The sequence below is a fragment of the Ochotona curzoniae genome, unplaced genomic scaffold, assembly GCF_017591425.1.
Source record: "Ochotona curzoniae isolate NIBS_2020 unplaced genomic scaffold, NIBS_Ocur_1.0 contig_210, whole genome shotgun sequence".
In the NCBI taxonomy this organism is placed as follows: Eukaryota; Metazoa; Chordata; class Mammalia; order Lagomorpha; family Ochotonidae; genus Ochotona; species Ochotona curzoniae.
The window spans coordinates 11,117-30,402 of record NW_024465323.1 but is presented as its reverse complement, the minus strand read 5'-3'; the positions used below and the strand labels follow the sequence as shown (position 1 = coordinate 30,402).

General features: G+C 49.8%; 1 pseudogene; it reads right to left on the bottom strand.

The window, feature by feature from the left end:
- Window positions 1-12,940: 12,940 nt before the first annotated feature.
- Window positions 12,941-14,624, bottom strand: LOC121150492 (annotated as a pseudogene).
- Window positions 14,625-19,286: the final 4,662 nt, after the last annotated feature.

Here is a 19,286-nt window from a genome sequence, read left to right as displayed (position 1 = left end):
ATCATTGGACAGAAGATCTTCCTCTCTGTGTCTCTCCTCTTCTCTGTGTATCTGAGTTTGCTACAAAAATAAAATAAATCTTTTTTTAAAGATTTATTTTTATTATTATTATTATTATTATTTTTATTAGAAAGGCAGATATACAGAGAGGAGAGACAGAGTGGAAGATCTTCCGTCCAATGATTCACTCCCCATGTGAGCGCAACGGCCGATGCTATGCCGATCCGAAGCCAGGAGCTTCTTCCGGGTCTCCAACACAGGTTCAGAGTCCCAAAGCTTTGGGCTGTCCCCAACTGCTTTCCTGGGCCACAGGCAGGGAGCTGGAAGGGAAGCAGGGCTGCCAGGATAGAACCGGCACCCAGATGGGCCCAAAAATAAATCTTTAAAAATTTTTATATTTAAGTGAGATAAATATTGTCTAAATATAAACATAACTAGCCTCTTGTGCCCTATGAACAATGCTTCTTCATGATTAAATACAATTCTTTGCTTTTTTGTACAAGATTTAGTTTCTTTTTATTGCTAAGTAAGATACAGAGACAGGAGGAGAATCTGATCTGTACCCTATTATGTAAACAAATTCTATTTCAATCATATAATTTATGCCTTCAAGGCATTCTTGACAGGCACTCAGAAATTCAAAAACTGCAAATTGTACTACATTATTTAACTTCTGTACCGAGCTAAATTTGGAATTAGCACTTGTAACCTCCCTGCTAGTGGCCTGTGAAAACAGTAGAGGATGGCCCAAAGCCTTGGGATTACGCACTCACGTGGGAAACCTGGTGTAGGCTCCTGGCTCCTGGCATTGGATCATCTTAGCTCCAGTGGAGCCTGCCTATTGTGGGGTGAACTAGCAGATGGAAGACCTTCCTCTATGTCTCTCATTATCTCTGAAATCTGACTTTCTAATAGTAAGTAAATAAATATTTTTTTAAATAATCTTTTTATGATGCACTTTGAAGCATTTATAAATCTCTGTGATGTTGGAATCATGTGAAATAAAAATGTGTACATGTATAAAATATGTATTTAAATAACTTCAAATGGCTGAAATGATATATACACTTATTCAATGTAAATTTTGAAAGGTTTATTGACAGGCACACTTTTAGTCAAGTATGATGAGTCTTTATATATATATAAAGTCCAATAAAACAACCAGAAAGAAAATTGTGTTGTTCTCGGTGCTGAATGAATGGCTGGGCTAATGCTCAACTCCAACTGATAAGTATGCCTGTGGCTCCGACAGAACCCAGTATTAGCTAACAGCACTGCTGTGCAATCAGTCAGCACCCAGCTGGGTCAATGGACCAGAAGCTGCTCTGCCAATATCTTAACATTGATGCTAAACAAGCAGGGCAGTGGCCCAATGATGGCCAGTCAAGTGAAATGCCAGGGGCAGGGAGGAGGGGAATCCAGGAGATCCCTGACACTGATGAAATTAGAAGCTCAGACATCCTTTTCTGGTTGTGACTCCATGAGAAATGATACAACGTGAGCATAGGGATCATTGTTGAAAAGGTTTCTGTTGCTACCTAATAAGACCCCTGAGAGAACACACTGTGATTCTACAAAGGTACACCACTTTGCTTAGAATCAATCCTACAAAATAAGGAAGATTCATTTGAAAAGATCATGTCACAGACAAAAACCTCACTGTTTATTAGGAACCTTGTAATCAGTTACTTTGTAAGTGTAATTGCAAACAGCAGTCAAGTGAATAATTTTCACCACAGCCTCTGCCCCTTTTTGATGCAAAGCTGTCTCTGCCATTGCAGGGTCCTGGTATCTGATTTCATCTAGAAGGTGCCAGAGTTTGACCCCCAGTGACCATGCCAGTCACTTCATGTGTAGGCTTGCGCAGTAGCTGAGCAGCTCAACTCTAGGCTGCTGTCCCTGCGTGCCACTCCAGGGAAAGTGTTTGTGCCTAGGTCCCCAATGACCCTAACCCACATGCCAGCCCTTCCAGGGCCTGCTGGGTTTTGCTGGCCCACAGTGAGTCTCTACAATGACCCCTACCACAAGCCATCTGCACCAGGGCCAGGTGGTCTTAGCCAGCACCCCAAGTGCTCACAGCCGTGCTGCACCTCTCTTGGGCCAGGACAGTCTTGCAAAAATTCCTAGCACCACTTCTCAGCCCTGCCTGACACCCCACATGCTGAGCTAGGGCCAGGTTGGCTTGGAGACAGCCACCCCCCCCCCAGAAAAATAGATGAACCCGGTGGACATGCCTGGCACTCCAGGGCCCATGGACTTGGCAATGCGCCTCTTTTCCCTTTTCCCCTACGAACCTGTAACATCTCTGCCCCATCCACAGCTCTAGTTCCAGGTGAGCTGGGCCATGATCCTGTTTACTCACACAGCTGCTCCTGGGTCAGGTATGCTGGGCTGGCCACTGGCCAGACCCTTCCACCCACCTACACTGCCTCCAGTATTCCTGCCCTGTCCCTTCCTGCAGACAGGCCTACTTGGAAGGAGACCCCTAACATCCAGTCCGTCTAGACCTCTGCTCCCCAGGTGGCTTGAAGGCAGACAGAATCAGTCAGTGCTCCCTGCTCACCATGCCCCTCTAGCGCCCATCAGGATGGCACTCCAGGTTCAGCCCAGCATAGATGGAGCCCAGGCTACCTTAGCCTGCCTGCTGAGTGCCCCAGATCTTCAAGGACTAGGTTGATGATACCCATGCATCTGGCCCTCCCACTATGCCCACTGCTCCAGGATCAGGCAAATAATGCCTGCAATCCAACCCTACCACCACACACACACACACACACACAAATGTCAGGCTTCTGTGATTGCTGCAGCAGAACCAGGTAGGGTCTGCCAGCCATCCAGTGCCCCTAGCAGTCTGCTTTGCCACCTGCCGCTCCAGGAATTTGCCCGGTTCAGGCAGCTCATACACCACTGCTGTTTCAGCCAGCGTTTCTTGTGCCCCCAGCCTGCTTACTGTCCATTTCACCAACAACCCATCCTCCAGCCCCCTCTTACTAGCTTGTCTGCAAGTCACTCAAGGTTCAGGTAGACTCAGCTGGTGCCTCACACCCCTCTAGGCCTTCCTCCACCACAGCCCCTTCCTGAGGTTCCAGGACTAGGACTCTTCAGAGGTTGCTTCACAGGCTCCAGCATGCACACCATCCACTCTAGGGCCATGTCATCCAAGCCACCTAGGCCAGTACATCCTGCACAGCACCCTTAGCTTGCAGGCCACACAGCCCTGCACACTGTTTGCTCCAGGGTTAGGCAGGTTCACACCATGCACCCCCACTTTGGGCCTTTGCCTGGGCCTTTCAGACAGCATGCAATGCATCCGAGTCCTCTCGCTGTGCCAGCTGTTCACTCGGACCACACCCCGTGAGTGCCCAGACTGGCCAACATCCATTGTCTCTTCCAGGGCCATGCTGCCCTGATTGTCACAGCAAAACCAGGCCAAGGAAGGACACCATCAGCTGCAACCCACCTGAAAGGCACTCCAGGGCCATGTGTGTTTGAACTCCACCCTGCCCATTGTCCACTCCTGCACCAAGAGGGCTTAGCTGGTACCCCCATGTGTGCCAGGCATGCACACTGTGCTCCAGGGAAAAGGGGTTATGACAGCAAGCCGAGGATCAAAGACAACCAGCAGCAGCTAGTTCAAGGGCCAGGCCAGGCAAGCTGGTGTATTCTACACCACTATCCTACCATCATCAACTTCAGAGCCAAGTTGTCCTGGCCAGTCTCCAAGCTCCCACACCAGTGCAGTCATCCACTTCAGGGCTGATTTGTGCTGGGGGAAGTCTACACCTCTACCATGCTCCCTGCATTGCCCCACTTGCCCATCCAGGGCCAGTCTTGGTGAGCCAGCGAGACTGCATCTCTAGCCCAAGAGCACTGTCACACAGTCCACCATCCGCTGCTGAGAGCCAGTCAGGCTAAGCCAGTTCCCTCAGTGCTGGGTCCCAATTGCCATCTACCCTGCCCCTGCCAACCCCAGGCTGCATGCCCTGAGTCCCCTGCACTACAACATGCCCACCCTGTCACTTTACTTGTCCTTCCAGTGGCATGTTCCACATCCATAGCCCTTCTGCAAGCTGCTCTAGGGCCCGGCTGGAAGGGTAGCCCCAACATTCAACTCTAGCCTGTCTACCCACAAGGACTTCCTGCTGCCCTAGCGCAAGGTGAGCTAGAGTTGCAATGAATTTGAAGCAAAACACTGCAGCAAACTTTTTTTTTTGTCTCACATGACCCAATTTTCATGCAGAAAACTCTAGTTTGCAAAGCAGGATTTATTTTATAAGAGGAAGATGAATGATTGCAGCACTAGTGGCAAGATGGGGCTCCAAGGGAGGAAAGACCCAAGAAAATGGTGGAAATTGTGCCTTTTACACGCCATCTGAGGGAAGGGTGCACATGAGTCACCCCAAGGGTAGAGACCAAGAAACTTATTTGCAATGGACAGTAATTTCTGCCACTTCGCCAGAAATAAAGGGGTGAGGCTTAGGGCTTCCTTCTCCCAATGTTGTAGGGCAGGCAGACAGTTCAGGGTCACCAGCTTGGAAGGCATACCCCACACTATCCAGGCTTTCCCTTCTGACCACCTAGGATGCTCACCTATCATCACCTGGAACCTGAGAGGGGGAGGTATTGCATTGTTGTGTAACAACTCCCCTCAAAAACCCCAATTAAGGCACATGATAGGGAGGGCTCACTCTCTTGGTCACCTGCTTCCATCACTCTGGCACTCTGACTCTTGGTCTCCACAGTACCTGCTTGCTCTCGGGCTTCTTGCAGACAGACTCTGAGGACAGGTAGCACCTGAGCATGGCCCCTGTATGTCTGTATTCCTCACCCTCTGTTCACAGTTTGGGTGGGACAGTAAAGATGTTAATTCTAAGGTGCTTTGTATTACTAACTTATGTTCTTTTAAGAGTTCAAGGAGAAATGGGGCCTAGCAGGAATGGAATGTGGGCAGAGAAGGCAGGGAAATGTTATTGTCTGCAGGCTTGTAAGTCTGACCAGGCTTTTCACTGTATGTCTCGTAGGATAACTTCTATTGCTGGGGAAGCTGGGACATAGGTCTTCAGATTAACAGACAGACTTCAGCGTAATGACCATTTCTGCCTCTCAGGGTTTCCATTCACACTGAATTATCACATGGACTTGGCATTTGTTCTGCTGTTGCAGAACCAGATCAACTTGGATGGCAACCTCAGGCCCAAGCCCACCTGCCAGCCTCTCCAGGTCCAGGTGTGCTCAGTCAGCCATGGCCCCCACCACCACTGCCACAGCACTCAATGCCATCTGCTGCCCCACAAGAAACTCAAACCCCTGCACCCCCAGCACAATTAGCCAGCTTGACCTGCCTCACAGCAGCTGCCCCAGGGCCAGGAACAGTCGCTCAGCCTCCTGCACACTCAGCAGATAATTGACCCAAATGCTGCTTCCCCTGTGACAGTCGACAACTAGCACTCCCACCCTGCCCATTCCTACAAGAACAGGCTGGCTGAGGTGCCCACCCCGGGACTCTAGTCAGCACAGCCCATAGCAGTGGCCGCTGTTACAGAACAAAGGCAGTGTGGACAGTGCCCCCTCTGCCCTTGACCTCCAGCCGAACACTCCAGGGCCATGCCAGATCACTAACACCAATAAATCCCTCATCCACTCCACCCCACATTCCCAGCCAGCCTGCAAGCCACTCCAGGACCAGGCTAAATTAACTGGAAACAAGCTTTCTGCTCCAGGGCTACACCATTCCATGGTTCTCCACCAGCACCCAGCACTCACACCATTCACTCCAAGGCTGGGGGTTTGGCTGTGGGCCCCTCACATGTAGCCTGCCCACTGCACAGCCTCATGCTGCAGGACAGGCTGAATTGGCCAGTGACACAGTCTCTGCTTCACACCACCCACCTGACTGCCACTCCAGAGACAGCTCTGCTCACCCTGTGCCTACCATGCATCTCCCATGTTCACCACACCTGCTACTCCAGGGCCAAGTTGGGGACTGGGTTCTTCTGTGGTAGATCCTGCTTCCACCCCCTACTCTGGGATCAGGGGCTGGAGTCTTCCAAGGCCCATGTTACTTCCCTCCATCCTCTCCCCCTCCTATTCCCCACCAACCAGCAGTCTTTGGTGTATGATCTTCTAGCGGGGGGTCAAGATTCCCTATGGGTAGTTTCCTCTGCTTGTGCTCCATCATCCATGCCTTTGCTATCTCTAAGCGTGGCTGGATGTGGAGACTCATCACCCTTACTCTGTTGCTCCTTGCAAGATTGACTCCTGGTGGCATTTCTGTGTGATTTCACCCCATAGCTGTCTGTGATCCAGCACAGCGTTTGACCCAGGACAAGCTGCACCCTCCTCTCTGCCTGTCTCAGGCCATGCTGGTGGGCACCGGCACCTTGCTCGATGTCACAGTACAGGGAATAAAGGACCCTCCACTGAAGGCATGGCAGACTGATTGATTTGAAAGGCATGGTAACAGAGGGAAAGAGATCTTCTGTCAGCTGATTTATAAACGGTTTCAAAAACTCAGCAGTATTACAGCGATGTATTGGGGAAATTATCATCAACAAAGAGAGTGGTTGCAAAAAGTCTAGTTAAGAAAGATATCAAATGATATGTTAGAATCACAGGGGATCTTAATGGTGAAATAAACATATCAAACTGATTGACAGTAAAGTCCCTGAATTAAAGTAGCCAGCTTGGACCCAGCACAAGAGCCTAGTGGCTCAATCCTAGCGTGGCAGGCCTGGGATTCAATATGGGTGCCAGTTTGTGTGCCAGCAGCTCTACATATCTTCCAGCTTCTTGTTTGTGGCCTGAGAAATGGTAGTGTTTGGGGAAAATCTTTGAAACTGCACGTATGTGGGTGACCTGAAAAAGGCTCCTGGCTCCTCATTCCTAGCTTCTGATTGGGACACTGTCCCAACAGGGGAGTAGAAGAAAAGGCTCCTGGCTTTTCTTTTTCATTGTGGTCACTTGGAGACGGAACCAGGGGACAGAAGATCTTTTTTTTCAGATATAGAGAGAGGAGGAGAGAGAGAATACGATCTTCTGTCGGCTGGTTCATTCCACAATTGATCACAATGGCTGGAGCAGAGCTGATCTGAAGCCATGAGCCAATTTTTAGTGGCAAGTGAGATATACAGAGAGGAAGAGAGAAAGAGAGAGACAGAGAGAGAGAGAAAAGAATCTTCCTCCCACTGGTTCACTCCTCCTACAGCTGCAATGGCCAAAGCTGAGCTGATCCAAAGCTGAGCTAATCCAAAGCCAGCAGCCAGAAACTGCTTCCTGGTCTCCATGTGGGTTCAACATTGCAAGGCTCTGTACCATCCTTGACTGCTTCCCAAGGCCATAATTGGGGAACTGCATGTGAAATCCAGCAGCCAAAACATAAACCAACACCCACATGGAATTATGGCACATGCAAGTCACGTAGTTTAGCCACTGGGCTACCATGCTGGGTCCTAAACAATAATCTTGAAGGAAAATGAAAATGATTTGAGGAAGCACACAAGGAAATGGTCCACTAAGAGTTAGAGTCAGAGAGTGCCCTGAATGGACTTGGGGATAGCTCAGCTCCATCTGCCGACCCAATAGAGACCAGAAGATTTGATTCCAGCAGTTCTCAAAGCTTTCCTTACACTAAAAAATAAAATAAAATAAAATAAATTAATCCCCACTTCTTTTCAGATCATCAAGAACTGACATGGGATTCTGACAGTTTTAGAAATTATAAAAACAAATGATAAAGAAAATATCACTCATTTTCCCTCCTCTCACCCATTAGCTTGAATTCTGCTACCCTGGCTCAAGCTAATGCCTACAACACTGCGATCCCACAGCAGAGCACCAGTTTGAGTCCTGGCTGCTCCACTTCCTATTCCAACTCTCTGATGATGCTCCTGGGAAATGTCCCTGCACCCACGTAGGAGACCTGCATGAAACACCTGGCTGCTAGCATTAGCATAGCCTAAACATGACTGTCCTGGTCAACCAGGGAGTAAAACCAGCTGATGGAAGATCTCTTTCCCTCTGTTACTATGCCTTTCAAGTCAATCTATCTGCCATGCCTTCAGTGGAGGATACATTGTTACCTGTACTGTAATATCCAGGAAGGTGCAGGTGCCCACTAGTGTGGCCTGAGGTGGCCTAGGCCAAACCCTGCGCTGGGTCATAGCAGGCTGTGGGATGAAGTAATGCAGGAAATGGCACCAGAAGTCCATTTTGCAAGCATCACCAGAGTAAGGGTGATGAGTCACAACATCCAGCCATGTATAGAGGCAGCAAAGGCAGGGGCCACACCGCAAAAGCAAAGGACACTACCCACAGAGAAGCTCGACACACTTTTTAAGATTATAGCTCTGATGTCCAGGTGTTGGGGTAGAGGGGTAGGGGAGGGGAGTCAGAGAAACAGCAGGACCTCTGGAATACTTCAAACCCTGACCTGGTGGTGCACAAGGGGTAGATGGAAGCAGGATCTACTCCCGGCAGAACCCAGTCCCCAACTTGGCCCTGGAACAGCAGGTGCGGTAGGGATGTGGGAGATGCATGGTAGGTGCATGGAAAACAGACCTGGCTCTGGGGCTGCAGGCAGGCGAGCAGCCTGGTGCAAACACCATGTCACTGGCCAAGCCTGCCTGCTCCTGGAGCAGCAGGCAAGGTGCTGGGAGGACTACAGTTGCAGGGACCCTGGATGTGCCCCCAATCCTGGAACAGATATAGTGGGTACTGGGGGTTCGTTAAGCACCCAAGGGACAGGTCTGGCCATAGAAAAGAGGCCCAGGCACCAGCTAAGTCCACTTGGCCCTGCAGGTGCTTACAGGTAGGGTGGGAACTTTGGGTGAGGAGGGAAGGGGGATTTATTTGTGTTAATGAGCTGGCCTGGCCCTGAAGTGGATGGCTGGCAGTTGATAGCAGAAGAAGCACCGCTCAAATCAGCCTGGTTCTGGAACAGCTGCCGTGCCAGTGGATCAGGAAGGCTAGAGTCCCAGGGTCAACAGTGCAGTTGGCCGGTCTTTGCAACCAATGGAGAGGTGGGCATGCCAGATCTACAGCTGGCACAGAGAAAGTGGCAGGTGTGCCAGAGCCCAAGCTCGCCTGACCCTGGGGCAGCGAGAAGGGAAGAACTGCTGAATGACTCGATCTGTAGGGGTGCCAGGCTTGCGACCCTGTAGGTACATCAGGCGGTGTTGTGTGCTGGGAGAACAAGGCTGGCTGAGCACATCTGGCCTTGGAGTGGATGGTAGGCAGATGAGGCCCGGGGATGCCATCCAATTTGGTCTAGTTCAGCAGCAATGAGTAGGCCAGCAGGGTAGTTTTAATGGATGTGTGGAGATTCTGGAAGAGCTACCATGGTTCTAGAGCACGTGGTGGAGGTGAGCCAGGATAGGGGTGCTGGGGAACTGGCCTGGCCATGGAGGGGCATCATGGGGGCTTGCTAGAGGTAGTGACAGGAGTGTTGGAGGCATGGTGGGCACAAGGCAAGCAGGGCTCACACTAGAGCATGGTCCCTGCGGAATGGGGTGCTTGTACACTGGCTAAGCTGACCTGTCCTGGCACTGGAGCAGTGGGCATGGTGGCAGGGCTGGCAGTCAGAAGCGCAGGATGCAAAGAGAGAAGTAGCATAATGTTCCTGGTTCGAAAGCAGATGGTGGATCAATGACTATTGCAGGGAGCAGGTTGCTGGCTGAGCCATCCTGCCCCTCAAGTTGTGGATGGGGCAGACAGGACAGGCATGTGCGGGTTTCATGGAATTTTGGCCAAGCCACTCAAATCCTGGAGGGTTTGATATGCAGGCTGTGACATGGGAAGTTCCACCTAGGACCATCTACCTGGCATTGGCAAATCAGAGCAGTGGGATAGTTGTGTTTTGGCACATGTTGCTCTGGCCAAGCTGGTCCATCCCTGGAGTTACAGGCAGAGCACCTGGAGGAGCCTGAGGGAGGTGTGACAGGCAGGCTACAAGCATAGGCTTTGGTAGCTCTGAGGATCTGTGTTTGCTGCAGCAGCCAAAGTGGGAATACAAGAGGTGCTGAGGGCCCAGGAGAGTAAGCCTATTAGAGGAGCAAGATGGAGAGCAGGGGTGGCAAGATCCCTGGCAGAGCCATCCTAGAGCTGGCACTTTCTGAAGTCTTACAGCCCACCCATTGTAAACATGGCACTCTCCTATGGATGTTGAATACACCTGGTTCCGAAGGCTGTATAACTCACTCTTTCCACAAAAATACATCTAACTTTCACATTGATGTCATTCTCTGAAAGACAGAAGAGCTGAGCCAGGCTGGTTGGTTGGTTTATCTGCCTCCTTCATAAACTTTGCTGTTTAGCAAACAGGGTGGGGGCACACGGTCACGGTGAGAAGGGGCCTGGCTCTGGGCTGCTCTTCTTGAAAAGAGGCTCTGGCTGCAGACATCCACCTTTCCCTGGAACCTTGGCCCACATTGCATTACTGCTAGACCTCAGCTTTCTTGGAACTCCTGAAAATACAAATTAGAAATACAGAGTATGCTAGAATTAGCATCTTCACTGTCCCACCCAAACTGTGAACAGAGGGAGAGTAATAAATACAGGGGCCATGCACAGTGGCTGCCTGTCCTCAGAGTCTGTCTGCAGGAAGCCAGAAAGCAGGTAGTGGGGAGACCAAGAGTCAGAGTACCAAAGAGATGGAAGCACTTGACCAAGAGAGTGATTCCTACCTATCAGGGGCCATTGGGGGGGCTTGTGAAGAACATGGTTCACAACAATGCAATACCTCCCCCTCTCAGGTTCCAGGTGATGATAGGTGAGCATCATAGGTGGGCAGAGGGGAACGTCTTGATGGTGGGGTGTGGCTTCCAAGCTGGTGACCCTGAACTATCTGCCTGCCCCACAACATTGGAGGAGGAAGCCACAAGCCTCACCATTTTAATTCTGGGAGTCGTGGTAGACATTACTGCCCATTGCGAATAACTTTTTGTCTCTGCCCTTGGGGTGACTCATGTGAACCCCTTGCTGAGTTGGTGCTGTATGGACACAATTTCTACCATTATCTCAAGTCTTTCCTCCTTTGGAGTACCTCCTGCTGCTAGGGCAGGCTACCTTCTCTCTGCTTTTAAATAAACTCTGCTTTGCTAACTAGAGTTGTCTACATAATTATTTTTCATGAGACAAGAAATAGGTTGTTGCAGTGTTTCATGTTGATTTCACTACCACACTAGCCCATTTTGTCCTGCAGCAGCAGGAAGGCTATGAGGCTATGTGGGTGGGCAGGCTAGAAATGAGTGTTGTGGGGATAAACCCTTCTGGCCCTGTTGCATCTTCCCGGCAGGCCAGGTGTGTGGGAGATGACACTGGAGGGTCAGGTGAGGCGGAAGGGTGAACAGGGGACTCAAGGTGTGCAGGCTGGGGCTGCAGGGTCATTGTCAGAAGGGGGCCAACCCTGGAGTGGCTGGCAAGCACACTGCCTGCTTAGGGAGTGAGATCGTTGGCTAAGCCTGTCTCGCTCTCGAGCTGCAGACAGTAGACAGTGTGGCAGTGCTACTAGGATAGAGCCCAGGCTGTGTAACTGAGTCTGGCCCTGGATGCGCAAGTGGGGCAATCGAAGATGTTATGTTAAAGAAGGCCTTCACCACCTCCCTCCCACCCACACAACTCAGCCTGGCCCTGAAATGGAGGACTACAGGCTGTAGGAGCAGGGACACTGGCCAGGATGACTTGGCTATGAAGCAGATAGCAGGTAGAGAGGAGGCGCACAGTGCACTGGCTTCTCCTTCTTGGTCCTGGAATAGCAGCCAGTGGGTTCTTTAGGCTCTGGGCTTACTGCCATGACCCAATGGCTCAGAAACACATGGTGTGGGTACTGGGGGCCATGGGGATACCGACCAAGCAGCATGCGGGGCTGTGTGGTTTTTGAGCTAGGACTTAGGGGTGCACTGGCCTAGGCAGCTGGGATGATGTGTCCCTGGAGCAGATGGAGTGCATTCTCAGGGCCATGAATGCTGACTGAACAAGCCTGGCCCTAGATGAACAGCAGTAGGGGGCAATGGTGAGGTTGGGTTAGAGGCACATGGAGCACCAGTTGGGCCCACCTGAACTCTGAGTGGCTTGCAGGCAAGCTGGGAACATGGGCGTGGTGAAGGGGGGCAGGATTGTTAGCAGAGTGGACATCAGGTGGGCCGGAGGAACAGGGGATGCCAACTGAACTGGCCAGTCCTTGCAGCAGTCGTCTCTGAGCTTCTTGGCACGGCAAGGTCCGCATGCTGTTTGATCTATGAGCAGCCTGTTGGAGGTGCTGAGTGGCTGGTAGTGCCCACCTGGTTCTACAGCAGCATGTGGAGCAGTGGGGCAGGTGTGTTGGTGTCTTGGGCAGAGTGGGCCTGGGCCTAGAGGGGCAGGGGTCATCAGCCTAGTCTTGGGATCCTGCACCCTCCTGGGAGACCCAGGAGAGCACCAGGATTGACTCACCTCCAGTCATGGTGCTCACTTCGGGAGTGAATCATCGGGCGGCACATCTTCCTTTCTGTCTCTCCTCCTCTCTGTATATCCAGCTTCAAATTAAAAAAACAAAAAAAGCTGTGTGCAGTTTTCTTTTCTTTCAGATCTATGCATAGTGCATTCCCCCAGCCCTCCCCAGCCCACATACACTTGGGCTTTTTCTCTGTACAAAAATAGTCCCCCCCAAAAGAAGTCCAGCATCTCTACATCTTTTATAAAGTTCTCTCGTCGGCATCACACGTTTTGCGTCGATTGTAGAAGGGATTGGTGGTCTCCTCTGAAGCCGTCATTTGCTGTGAGCCATGAAATATTCTTTGTCCACATTCCAGGATTTTTGTTGCATGTGCCTCCCATTTCCCGGGTTTTTTTGTTTGTTTCCTTTTCCTCTGAAAATGTCTTTCCCCTACTCCCCACCCCACTATCACCCCCCAACCTCCCCTCCCACCCCTAGTCCTTCTCCAGTTCGCTGTCCAGAGGGGCTCCCTCACATGTGCAAGTGGGGCAGTGTGCCGTTAATGGCCATGCCGGGCACCGGGCCGCTCTGGTAGTGCTGCGACAGGTGCAGTCTGCTGGGGGTGGCAGGCTCTGGCATCTCTGCACCAGGGAGGTACAGGCTGATTGTGTTCTGAATGTCCCCAGCCTGGCAGGGCGCCCTGGAGTGGGAGGAAGTGGTAACCATGGGGTGGGGAGTGGGGAGCTGGAGCTAGCCTTGGACTTGACCACCGAGCCCATGGAGCCGAGGACCATGCTGGGGGTGCCATGCTGCGAATAGGACATGCTGTAAAAGGGATAGCCTTTCATGCAGGTCTGCGAGCTGGTCAAGGAGCTGGACTACAGTTCGCTCACGTCGTAGCGGTGCATGGGCTGCATCTGAGCCGCGCCATGTGTATTGAGGCCCAGGTGCTGCTGGCAGCCCAGCTGGTCCTGCATCACCTTGTAGCTGCCTTTGCTGCAGCTGTTCATGTGTGTGTAGCTGTCCAGGTGCTGGTTCATGCCCGCGCCCAGGCCAGCGCCCACCCCGACCCCGCTGACCATGTTGTGCTGCCAGGGGCCAGCAGCCCACCAGGTTGCGTGTACTTACCCTTCTTCATGAGCATCTTTGGTTTCAGCCACAGCCGCTGATATTTATAATCCAGGTGCTCCTTCTCATGTAGCGCCTGGCCTCGGCGATGAACAGCCGCTTCGCCATCTCCGACTAAGTTTCCACTCGGGGCCCAGGCGCTTGCTGATCTCCTGGGCCATCTTGCGACACTGCCCGCGGGACCACACCACGAAGCTGTTCATGGCCTTTTGATTGCCGCCGACCACCTCTGCAGTGGCATTGCCACCGCAGCAGTTCCCCAAATTCGGCTGCAGGCCCAAGGCTTGAGCTCAGTCTCCATCTGTTGTACATGCGGGCGCTGTACGCGTGGACCCGGACCGCTGGAGACCGGAGACCCTCAGCGCGGCCTGGAACTCTGGGGTGCCCGCTGGGCGTGGGGAGCAGGAGGAAGAGGAGGTGGAGGGGAAGTGGGCGGGCGGGCGGTTGGGGGTGATTGGGGATCTCGGAGTTCAGAGAGGAGCCCAGGTGGAGGAGAGCAGTTTGGGGAGGGGTGGAAGGAAGGGGACAGAGGTGACAGAGAGAGAGAGAAGAGAAGCGAACTAGAAGTGGGATCAAAAAAGCAGTGCTTTCCTCTGATGCCGCCGCCACCAACTGTGACCCTGTGTCCCCAGCCTGTTTGCTAAGCAGCAAAGTTTATGAAGGAGGCAGATAAACAGACCAGCCAGCATGGCTCAGCTCTTCTGTCTTTCAGAGAATGACATCAATGTGAAAGTTAGATGTAACTCTTTTTGTGGAAAGAGTGAGTTATATAGCTACAGGAACGAACAAGAACCAAGAACACTATGCTACTGCTTTCTTTGCATCCTGTGCTTCTGACTGCCAGCCCTGCCACCATGCCCACTGCTCCAGTGCCAGGACAGGTCTACTTAGCCAGTGTACAAGCACCCCATTCCCCAGGGACCATGCTCTGCCTGCAGCTCTAGTGTGAGCCCTGCTTACCCTGTGCCCACCATGCCTCCAACACTCCTGTCACTACCTCTAGGAAGCCTACATGATGCCACCCATATCTAGGCCAGCTCCCCAGCACCCCTGTCCTGGCTCACCTCCACCACTGCTCCAGAACCATGGTAGCTCTTCCAGAATCTCCACACATCCAATAAAACTACCCTAATGGCCTACTCATTGCTGCCGAACTAGGCCAACTTGGATGGCATCCCCAAGCCCCATCTGCCTACCATCCACACCAGGGCCAGGCGTGCTCAGTCAACCTTGTTCTCCCAGCACTCAATACCATCTGATGTACCTCCAGGGTCCCAAGCTTGGCACCCCTACAGATCTAGTCATTCAGCACTTCCTCCCTTCTCACTGCCCCAGGGTCAGGCAAGCTTGGGCTCTGGCATACCTGCCACTTTGTGCCAGTTGTAGATCTAGCATGCCCACCCCACCATTGCTACAAGGATAGGCCAACTGCACTGTTGACCCCGGGACTCTAGCCTTCCTGATCCACTGGCACGGCAACTGTTCCAGAACCAGGCTGATTTGGGCGGTGCCTCTTCTGCTCTCAACTGCCAGCCATGCACTTCAGGGCCAGGCCAGCTCACTAACACAAATAAATCCCCCTTTCCTCCTCACCCAAAGTTCCCAGCCTACCTGTAAGTGACTGCATGGCCAGGTGTACTTAGCTGGTGCCCGGGCCTCTTTTCTACGGCCAGACCTGTTCCTTGGGTGCTTCACGAGCCCCCAGTACCCACTATATCTGCTTCAGGATTGGGGGCACAGCCAGGGTCCCTGCAACTGTAGTCCTCCCAGCACCTTGCCTGCTGCTCCAGAGCCAGGTCTGTTTTCCATGCACCCACAATGCATCTCCCACATCCCTACCGCACCTGCTGTTCCAGGGCCAAGCTGGTTCACCCAGGAATAGATCCTGCTTCCATCTACCCCCTGCCCTTCACCAGGTCAGGGTCTGGAGTATTCCAGCAGTGCTGCTATTTCCCTCACTCCCTTCCCCTTTCACCCTACCCCAACACCTGGACATCAGTAATATAATCATAATAAGTGGGTCTAGCTTCCCTGTGGGTAGTGTCCTTTGTTTTTGCTGTGTGGCCCCTGCCTTTGCTGCGTCTATACAAGGCTGGATGTGGTGACTCATCACCCTTACTGCTGGAAGGGTGACTCCCTCTGTCTTTGGTCCCCTAGGAGTACTGGAGCACCAAAGTAGGCACGGGCACTCTATTTGTGAATTCTCTGAGTTGACTTGATGTTTCCAGGGTATTCAGTTGTGCCACATTCCTGAGGTTTTGTTCTTGTTTTAGGGTCTATGGTTGAATTCTGACTTCATTCTCTATCATTTTTGCTAAAACATATATAGACAGGGCTGTTTGAGACTCTGATGCTGAAAAAAAGTAATTGAGTGTGACCTTTACTTCTTTGTGTATGTCAGACTGCACCTTGCCATCAAAAAGGTGTAGTTTTTTGTTTTGTTTTTTCCTGTTTCCTTATTTTGTGTTGAGCAGAGGTTGGAGATGGCAGAAAAGATGTGAGGAACTATTGCATGACTATTTAAAAATCACTTGTGGGTCTGGTGCAGTAGCCTAGCAGCCAAGATCCTTGCCTTGCATGTGCCAGGATCCTGTACAGGTGCCAGTTCTAATCCCTGTGGCCCTGCTTCCCATCTAGCTCCTGCTTATGGCCTGGAAAAGTAGTCGAGGACAGCCCAGGGCCTTGGGCTGGAAGAGGCTCCTGGCTCCTGGCTTTCTGATTAGTTCAGCTCCGGCCATTGGGGCCACTTGGATGCCCTAGTACTAGCCCCACAAATAATGTTTTGTAACCCTTTTTCCCTGTGTAGCATTGTAAATCATTTTCCAAGTAAAATATAGATGTGTATTACTCATTGATTGTTGTTAATGTAATACTGTAAACATTTTAATTTGCCTGTGTTATTGCAAGTGTCTGTATTTCATTATCTTGAATAATTTTGTTAATGTTTTGAGACTGCTTTGACGTGAAGAGTCGTAAGATTTTTTTCTAATGCATTCTCTTAATTTACTCTTCAACAGGTGTTTGCTTATGATCATTGTTTCTGGTCTATGGATGAATCCGTCAGAGAAAAGTATGCAGGTAATGAGCACATCCTGTTAACTCTTGATAGTGTCAAGAAAGTTCTGGGAAATTCTTTGCCATATCCTATTGTAGTAGCATTGTGTAGAACTTTGAAAACATGTATGAATAACTTCCTCCAGTGTTTACTGTTGGTTTTGCATTGAACAGTGTGTTGTTCTTGGCATGAGATGGTAAAATGGTATGAATAGGGTACACAATGACAGCTCTTTGTCACACACACTCTCTCCCACACAAACACATATACACACATGTGTTGGCACACAGCAGGGATGTAGATTCACTGAGATACCTGTGATGGACCTGGACAGGCAGAGGAGGAGGGGAGGAAGAGGAGTGCCAGCCAGGAGAAGACGAAGCCCAGGCTGGAACCCAAGCTGTGCTCCTCACCACCCCTGCGGCTTTCAGCAAATCAGTGTACCTGTCAGAACTTCACTTTTCTCTCTGTCGTGGAGAGGAACATACCGTATTCTCTCTGAATGTTCTGTTTGCTCCACATGGTTATTTTAATTATTCTCCTAAATGATAACTGTCTGCCTCCTCCTCTCCACAAGTGTAGGACTACAGTGACAACATTTTATTTCCTTTATTCCTAACTGCATAAATTATCTGTTTGTAAGCAGTTTCATTTATTTGTCTATTTGATTTTTTAAAAAAAATTCATTTGAAACATGGAGCAGCAGCTGGGGATGGACTAGTCAAAGCCAAGAACCAGGAACTCCATGCAGATCTCCTACCTAGGTGACAGGGCCAAAGTAATTGGGCCATCATTTGCTACCCTCTCAAGTACAAAATCTGGGATGCTGGATTGAAATCAGAGTAATTAGAATTCAAATTGGTACTTTGCTATGAGATATGAGTGTCCCAAATGGTGGTTTAACCTGCTATTCTGTAAGACCTACTCTAAGAATCTGTCTATTAAAACATGAGAAAAACAGATAAGAGAGATCTCCCACCCATTGGTTGACTACCCAAATGTTGGCAACTGGACCTTGGCTGGACTGAAGCCAGGAGCCTGGGGACTCAGTTCAGGTCACATGTGGATGATGGGTTTAAACACATTAGCTATCACCTCTTGCTTCGCAGGAGGCTCGACTCATTAGACTGATGCTGGTGCCCCAGGCAGATCTCAATAGCTGAGTGAAACTCCTACCCCTTAGCAATTGCTTGTAATATTAAATATTAAATTTGTTTACTTTATATAAGTAAGCTAAAAAAATTGAAACACCATATTGTATTTGCTTTTGTTCTATAGCTGTTGTGAAAGTTTATTCTGGCCCAGTAATGACTTTGAGAGTTACCCAAATATCAAGTATGATCAATTAATTAGGAACTGAGACATATTGAATGCCATCACCAAAACATGGTGCATTTCCTCTTTCCGTATCATGTTTGAAACTTGGTGTCACAAGTGATGATGTCTCTTATTTTGTCCATGGCCAAATAACTGTTATTGGTGGTTGTGATTTAAAGCTGAAGGAGGGGGCCAGTGTAGTGGCTTGGAGATTAAACCACTGCCTGCAATGCCTACATCTCATGTGGGCACCAGTTTGAATCCCAGTTGCTCCACTTCTGATCTTGCTCTGTACTAATGTGCCTGGAAAAGCTTCAGAAGATGGCCCAAGAACTTGAGCTGTTGCTGTCCACAGTGGGATCACAGATGAACCTCTTGGCTTCAGTCCTGGCCATTGTGGCCACTGGGGGAGTGAACCAGCTGATGGAAGATCTCTGTCTCCTCTCTGTGATTCTTTCAAATAAAATTAAATCTTAAAAAAAAAATAGCTAAGGGAAGATTTCAGGATGGTACTATGGTGTTCCCTATCCTAAACAGTATGTAAAATACACTGTGTAACTAGAAATTATCATTGAGGAAAAGGAAAGAGGGACTTGATGTATATGATTGTTCTAAAACTCTAGTTTGAATATAAGCATTGCCTGAGTGGAATATAAAAAGGTATATGTAGGTCCCAAGTATATATATACAAATATTTTTATCTGTTCATTGGCTCCTTGCGCTCATTGCTAATGCATTCAAGTATATGTTATAGGAAATTTTTTACTGAGTCTCCTCGATGTTCTAATTAGAAGTAACTTGAAGTGTGTAAGTCTTTGGGAAACTTACCAAGTTTCAAAATCTTGATTACAGATAAATAAGCTGATGGTACAGTTTTGAGATTAAAAGAAAGTGTTCATGAGTACTTTTGGCTTACAACATTATCTTTTCTTCAGGTCAAGATGATGTTTTCAAGTGCCTTGGGGAAAATATCCTTCAGAATGCTTTTGATGGCTACAATGCATGCATCTTTGCGTATGGACAGACTGGTAATGTTAAATTATGTGAATTTCCATGAAAACATGGCTTTTCATGAAAGAGAAAATAGTGAGGTATGCTGAGTAACATGTTGATGATATAGGCTGTTATTTGCCTCTACAGGAAATCACTATAGGTGATGAAATTAGTCGTCTTTTTAATGAGAATAATAAAATTAGGACTAGAATTCTATTGCTTCCCTGATCTTCTCAGAAGACACTGGCAGAATTGGGCCTTTTGAAATACATTACAGAGCTATGACTGTTGAACATTATTATTTAGCATGCTTGGGTATCCTAGCTTAAATCCTTGAAACAGGGAAATACAAACCTAAAAGAACATTTGCTAATTTGGGCATAC